Here is a 7786-nt window from a genome sequence, read left to right as displayed (position 1 = left end):
CATATTTCTCCACTGCTTTTGTAAAGTTTAACTAATAGAATTTCAAACCGATTTGCATCAGTTGCTTTTAGTAGTGATCAGACATTTGGAAATATGGGCCTTTTTTACATTAATTAGTTTTGGCATCAGAATATTAAGTGATTTGTTCCTTCGCAGCTTGCTTCTTATTCAGATCAATTACAGGAAACAACAAAGATGTGTTTCCAGTGTTGGGTTTCACTAAGAAATACAGTGAAAAGTCTGTCAGCTCTTATTTAATCATTTTTGGATTAAATATTTTTTCATAAGAGTTATAAAATTCACCTGGCAATGGTGTGCTCCTAATGCTTTGTGGGTCCAGTTCCAGTGCTCAAGAACAGAATTTGTGCAGGGTGTGTCTCCAGCTGCAGCTTCTAGAAGCCCAAGTTTCAAAGCTAAAGCAGCAGAGGTGACACTGTGGAGCATCTGCAAGTCTGCACTGGGGACAGCACAGACAAAGTTGGTGATCACTCTACAAACCACATCATTTTGGATACTGTTGGGCATCTCAGAGGAAAATAGCAACAACCAAATTCGTTGCCCTACAAATGGCTTTGCTGCACAGGAGAGTTATGGAATCCCTCGAGTGCAGAAAAAGGCCATTCAGCCTGTTGACTCTGCACCGACCCATCAAACAGCATCCCACCCGGACCCAAGTCCACACCCTATCCCCAGTCTGCACATTCCCCAGACGCTACAGGGCAATTTAAGCATAGCCAGTCTACTAATCTGCTCATTTTTGGACTGTGGAATAAACCCGAGCACCCAGAAGAAACCCACACAAACACTAAGAACAGTCAAGGCTGGAATTGAACCCAGGTCCCTGATGCTATGAGGCAGCAGTGCTAACCATTAAGCTACCATACTGCTCAGGAAGAGTGGAATAAGTTTGGGAGAGAACTATAGTAATACAGGATTCAATCTTAAGAGGAATAGATAGATGTTTCAGTAGCTGTATGTGAAACTCCAGGATGGTATGCCAGCTTCCACCTGTAAGATGTCTTGGAGCAACTTCAGCATGTTCTGGAGTGCAGAATGAACAGCCAAAAGTCATGGTACACAAGGGTCTCAACTACTTGAGTAAAGAAAGAAGGGATGAAATTATCAAAGCAAAGTATGAGGGAGTTAAAAAGCAAGTTTAAAAAGTAGGATCTCAAAGGTGGTGATCTCACGGTTGCTACCAGTGTCACAGGCTAGTAAGAGTAGAAATGGCAGGAGAAATCAGATGAATATGTGGCTAGAAGGATGATACAAGGGGACGATTTGATTCATGGGACATTGGGACTGATCCTGGTTCTAGAAGAGGACCTTGTTAACTTAATGAGCACAGCATTTACAATTAAATGAATGAATTAGTCATGCAAATAGATATAAATAGGTATGATTTGGTTGGGATTACAGAGACATGGCTACAAGGTGACCAAAGATGGGAACTGAATATTCAGGAGTACTTCATTTTTATGAAGGACAGACAATTGGGGGGAAAAAAAGGTAGGTAGCATTGCTGCCTAAGGAGGACTTTAAAACAATAGTGAGGAAGGATATTAGCTCCAGTGAAGTGGAATCTAATGGGGAGAGCTTAGAAACACCATGGGTCAGAAGACAATACTGAGATTTGTCTATAGATCCCCAAACTAGTAGTAATTTGGAGAAGGTATTAAACAGGAAATTAGAGATGCAATCAATAAAGGTACAACTGTAATAATGGGAGACTTTAATTTGTAAACCGATTGGGCAAATTTTAGTCAATAATAATAATACCATAGAGGAAGAATTCCTAAAGTTCGAGATGGTTTTTGGATCAACATTTTGAAAAACCACCTGGAGAACAGGTCACCTAGACTAGATATTTTGTAATGAGAAAGGAGTATTTGCCAATTTAGTTGTGTGAGACCCCCTTGGGAAGAATACTGTAATAGGAGACAATTATTTTAATGAAAATAGTGAATGACATAGTGATTCTAAGACTAAGGTCCTGAATCTAAATAAAGGAAACTATGATTATTTATTAGATTAGATTAGATTCCCTACAGTGTGGAAACAGGCCATTCGGCCCAACAAGTCCACACCGACCCTCCGAACAGTAACCCACCAAGACCCATTTCCCTCTGACTAATGCACCTAACACAATGGGCAACTTAGCATAGCCAATTTACCTAACCTACACATCTTTGGACTGTGGGAGGAAACCAGAGCACCCAAGCAAACACAGGGAGAATGTGCAAACTCCACACAGACAGTTGCCCGAGGCTGGAATTGAACCTGGGACCCAGGTGCTGGGAGGCAGCAGTGCTAAACACTGAGCCACCATGCCACCGGTATGAGGCATGAGCTGGCAATGATAAATTGGGGAACCTTAAAGGGATGACAGTGGACAGGAAATGACAAACATTTAAAAAGTGCAAGGAGGAACTGCATAATTTTTCACTGATCTTGTTCAAAAATAAATCAGGAAATAGGGCCTGAACATAGCTAACAAGTGAAATTAGGGATAGTATTTGATCCAAGGAAGGGCATACAAATTGGCAAATAAAAAAAGCAACAGATCTGCGGTGTGGGAATAGTTCAGATTTCAGCAGAAGACAAAGTCATTGAATAAGAGATGGAAAATTGAGTCAGCTTGCAAAGAACATACAAACTGATTGCAAGAGCTCCTATAGTTACGTGAAGAGAAAAGATGAAGACAAATGTCCCTTTCAATCAGAAACAGGAGAAGTCATAATGGGGAACAAAGATGACAAACCAACTGAATACATATTTTGGTTCTGTCTTCACAAACACACAAATAACATTTGAAAATGTTGGGGAGTACAGGGTCAGGTGAGGGGGAAGATCTGAAGGAAATCTGTAGCAGCTGGGAAATAATGAGAGGAAAATTGATGGGATTAAAGTACGATAAATTCTTGTGGCCTGATAATCTACATTCCAGATGGTCACCTTTCAAGATTCTATAGATTCTGCACTCAAATGTGCTGAATGGCTTATACCTGCTCCTATTTCCCAGGAGCTGCACTTGTCGGAGATGCTAGCCTCAAAATATTAGCAGACAATGAACAATTGCTTCATGCAATTCAATTTCATGAAATGATGTTTACAAGGTATCCTTCCTTTGTTACTATGGTCAAAGCTGCTGTGATTTAAGATGAAGGAGCTGTTTGATTTGAAGAAAGACCCTTTCATCACAGCTAAGGCTCTTACAGATCTAGAGCAAAGATTGACATTTAAGCAGCATCCTATGCATGGATAGTACTAGACAAATCCTGAGACATGACATGTCCTCATTGGCCCCGATAGAAAAAGATGGTTCATTGCAGACATGCTGACACTATGACATGGCATTCTGTCCTCCACGTCTGTATAGAGTATAGCGCCACTGCCCTTCTCTCATCTGCAAAACATTCCATGGTAGACAAGCGATTGTGGCTCTCCTACACCTTCATTGCAGCATGAGGGTATCTGCATTTTCAAATTCCACATTAGCCAGTAGATCCAAATCAACTGCAGCACATGTAGTATTACAACTCAAAGACAGACAGCTGAACCAAATCAATCTTTCAACATTTGTATTCACAACTCAGTAAAACTAAAACCAAAGACTCTCAAAATTAACTCCAATGGTTCCTAGCCAGACTTTTAAATAATCAATCCCAGACACTACAAATAATCAATTCAAGATACTGGTTTGTATTTAAACAAAAGACTTAGTCCTTTATAAAAAAATATAGTAACTTTAACAGAACAAAAATTAAATATTAATCGAATTGGTCTATGTTAAAATCCCCAAAATCTTTTGTTTTCAGACCCATTCACACTAAAAACACAAACACAGTTAAGGGATAAATAAAAATAAACTGGACATATTACTTAAGTTTTCATGATTTTTCTGATGATCTTGATTAGGATCACCTTTTCACTTCACATAGATAAAGGCAGGAAAACGTATAACTTGGTTTTCTATTCGATCAGCTTCCAAGAGCTGCTCATGAGCGGTTAGGAATGGAGTTTTCAAACTTCATGCTGTAACACTGACAGCCAGATTTCTCTTCTCAGAAAACACAATCCAAATCTTTGACCACTCCCTGATAGACTTTGATAATAGCCAACTTTTGTTATTGGTTTAAACATAATGCTTCCTTGGTGATCAGGATCCAAGCTGCAATTAACTTCCAGACATAAATGAGCAAAAGAGGTTTGGTCTGTTTTCCTTCTAAAATAGGTCGTTCCCCAGAGAACAAAAGTCATCTTGGCAAGGGCTCTAGCAGCAGTGTGTTGGCCTCACAAACTACTGGCATATACTACAAGTGCAATATATAATGAAGGTGTAGAAGTGTACTGTACCTTTAAGAGAGTTAAATGCTAGCAAAACTACCTGACAGCAGCAACTGTTCTGAACAAGATACAGTGGAGTCTTTTGGTCCAGCAGCCAGTGTAGCTGGTTCCCAGGAGACAAAAACAAATTTGAATTGGGCCAATCAGTTTAAATTATACCCCCAAAAATATACCAGACTCCAATCAAATTTGAACTTAGTATATTGACAATATTAAAACCCAAATGACACAATCAGATGCTTTGGGGGTATAAATTGGGAAAACTTGAACAGTTGAGAGAGAACTGCCAATCCACTGACACATGCAGATTGCCCAGAGAATAGCTCTCTTAAAGGTACCCTTAGCGATCTGTGACCTATAAAACAGAAATCCCTAAGAAGAAGAAAAGATGACAGAGGAAGATATAAACAGAAGACTCAACAACTGGCTAGTTTTGAAATTTGAATTTTTGGTAAATCTAAAATCGGGTGTTTTATCGTACTAGTTTCGTAGAAGGGGTAGGTAAAAGATAGGTTAGAGAAAGGAGTTGTAAATAGTTGTTAATTAATTATTCTCTGTTACACTTTAAGAAATAAAGTTGTTAATTTTTACTTTACATAGTGACCTTTGGGGTAGCTCTCGGCCTCGCCAATATTCACAGATTATTGCACCAGATAAATCTTTTCTGTGGTACTGGTGTAAATTGGGGGGGGGGGGGGTTACCCTGTGTCATAATAAATACTTCAATGGTGTACAGCAACACCTCCACACTCCTAACTGTTCAATGCTCCAAATCATGTCAAGTTGCCTGCCTCTCCTTTTGAGCTAAAAGCCAATGCATGACAGAGAGCCAGGCATCATCCAAGCATGCTGAAAGTGAAAGAACAGCAGGAAATTAAACTAACAGTCCTAACATGCATTCTATGTAGACACAGGAAATGATCGTGTTCCTATGCACAAAGTGACCCAGCAGAAGCACGCAAGTTGTAGGTGTCCCTGAGCTTCAGAGTGAAGTGCTGAAGAGCTGAAATGGTGTGCGAGTTGGTCCAAAAGCAGATGTGAGGATGTAGTAAGGTCAATGATTTGGTGACACAGCCTTGCATGGGTGAAAGGGGAGGAAGACACAGTGTCCATAGAGTATACAGTGACATTGTAATGAAAACAGAGTTGGATGAAGGCCCAAAGCAGGATGCACTGAGTTATGGCCACCAGGTAACTGCTCCGATTTTCAGGATTGGTGCAATTTATTTTCTCAGGGAAGAAGAGGACCAGCAGACACGGTGTATATATGAGTTGAGTTGGGCTAACAATGAGATACAATGCGTGGAAATAAGGTTGTTGCTGCTTAATAGCTAAATTCAGACGTTGTTGTTTGAGGTTTAAGGGGATAATAGGGAGAATCTTTCTTGCTGTTGAAATTCAGATCCTTTAATTCTCAATGTATTTTTGACCTTCCTTGCCCTTGCCCACACCAATAGAAAATTGTATTCCATTTCTACAGATCGATTCTTGATCTATAGTAGAGTCAAGGGTTGTTGAGAACAGTCAGGAAAGTGGAGTGATGCCAAGGTCAGATCAGCTATGATCTTACTGAATGGTGAAGTTGTCTCACAGCCTTTTTTTTGTGGTATGTGGCACTGTGGTAAATGGGATTAACTACAAACAGATCGAGCAAATCAAAACTGGGTATCCATGAAGCATGATGGACCATCAGCAGCATTATACTCCTTTGCATCTAAGGCAGAGTCAGAAAAAACTGAATCCAATACTGAAATGTTCCAGGAGCAGCTACAAGAAAAAGGACTGGCCTATGTTTTTGAACTCAGAAGGGGAAGAGATGTAGTGACTGTAGTGAGGTCAGCCAGGTGAACCTCAGAATGAGACAGTAAGGACTGCAGACACTGGAAGTCAGAGTCAATAGGTGTGGAGCTGGAGAAGCCAGCAGGTCAGACAGCATCAGAGCAGAAATGCCGACGTATCAGGCCGAGACCCTTCCTCAGGACTGAATCATAGGAGTTCCCTAAGTAGGGCTGTTAATCTGATCCAATCAAGAGAGCCCTGGCTGACAGACAAGAACAAGACAGTCAAACATCCCGTTCACTCAGAAATGGCTCTGAGGAACAGGATCAGTGTCAAGAACTTTATATGTATAAATAAAGGGTGACTTGGTGACAAAATATCAGCCTCTATGGGGCCATTCAAAAAGATTTCACAAAAGCAAGACAAAAATTGGGAAGGGGAGGGAAGAGTGGACTACAGCTGGTTACAGAGTTAGGGAAAGATAAAGTCGTGACGAGAATTAAGCATAAGAATGAGAATTTTAAAATTTGAGGTCAATGAAGATAACTGAGAACAGGGATGACAGACAAGCAGGACTTAATACAGGATCGGGTGTGGCAGCAGAAATTGCATCAACTGAAGTTTATAGAAGATGGAAAGGCTTCCAAGATAAGACAGTAATGTTACAGCCAATCACAGAATCCCTGCAGTGTGGAAGCAAGCCATTCACCCTTAGAGTCCACACCAACCATCCAAAGAGCATCCAAACCCTCTCACCCTATCTCTAACCTTCTATAGGTATTTAAGGAATATAAGAATGACGAGAGTAAGATTACGGCCAATCAAGGATAGTAGTGGGAAGTTGTGTGTGGAGTCAGAGGAGATAGGGGAAGCATTAAATGAATATTTTTCAACAGTATTCACTCTAGAAAACGACAATGTTGTCGAGGAGATTACTGAGATACATGCTACTAGACTAGGTGTGATTGAGGTTCACAAGGAGGAGGTATTAGAAATCCTGCAGAGTGTGAAAATAGATAAGTCCCCTGGGCCGGATGGGATTTATCCTAGGAGCTCTATCCAACTCTTTCTCAAATGAATCCAGAGACTGGGCCCCCACTGCCCTCTGGGGCAGAGCATTCCACACAGCCACCACTCTCTAGGTGAAGAAGTTTCTCCTCATCTCTGTCCTAAATGGTCTACCCCGTATTTTTAAGCTGTGTCCTCTGGTTCGGCACTCACCCATCAGTGGAAACATGTTTCCTGCCTCCAGAGTGTCCAATCCTTTCATAATCTTATACGTCTCAATCAGATCCCCTCTCAATCTTCGAAACTCAAGGGTATACAAGCCCAGTCAGTCCAGTCCTTCAACGTAAGGTAGTCCAGCCATTCCATGAATTGACCTCGTGAACCTACGCTGCACTCCCTCAATAGCCAGAATGTCTTTCCTCAAATTTGGAGACCAGAACTGCACACAGTACTCCAGGTGTGGTCCCACCAGGGCCCTGTACAGCTGCAGAAACACCTCTTTGCTTCTATACTCAATTCCTCTTGTTATGAAGGCCAGCATGCTATTAGCCTTCTTCACTACCTGATGTACCTGCATGCTTGCCTTCATTGACTAGTGTACAAGAACACCCAGATCTCTCTGTACTGCCCATTTACCTAAATTGATTCCATT

At 41.0% G+C, this 7786-nt stretch overlaps 1 protein-coding gene across 2 annotated transcripts in view; it reads right to left on the bottom strand.

Moving 5' to 3' along the window:
* Positions 1-7786, bottom strand: part of ccdc150 (coiled-coil domain containing 150) — a 135910-nt gene that overhangs the window by 14380 nt on the left and 113744 nt on the right. The window lies entirely within an intron of this gene.

Source organism: Chiloscyllium plagiosum, chromosome 13 (genome assembly GCF_004010195.1).
Source record: "Chiloscyllium plagiosum isolate BGI_BamShark_2017 chromosome 13, ASM401019v2, whole genome shotgun sequence".
Classification (NCBI taxonomy): Eukaryota; Metazoa; Chordata; class Chondrichthyes; order Orectolobiformes; family Hemiscylliidae; genus Chiloscyllium; species Chiloscyllium plagiosum.
Note: the sequence above shows the minus strand (reverse complement) of the source record. Positions and strands in the feature narration are given on the sequence as shown.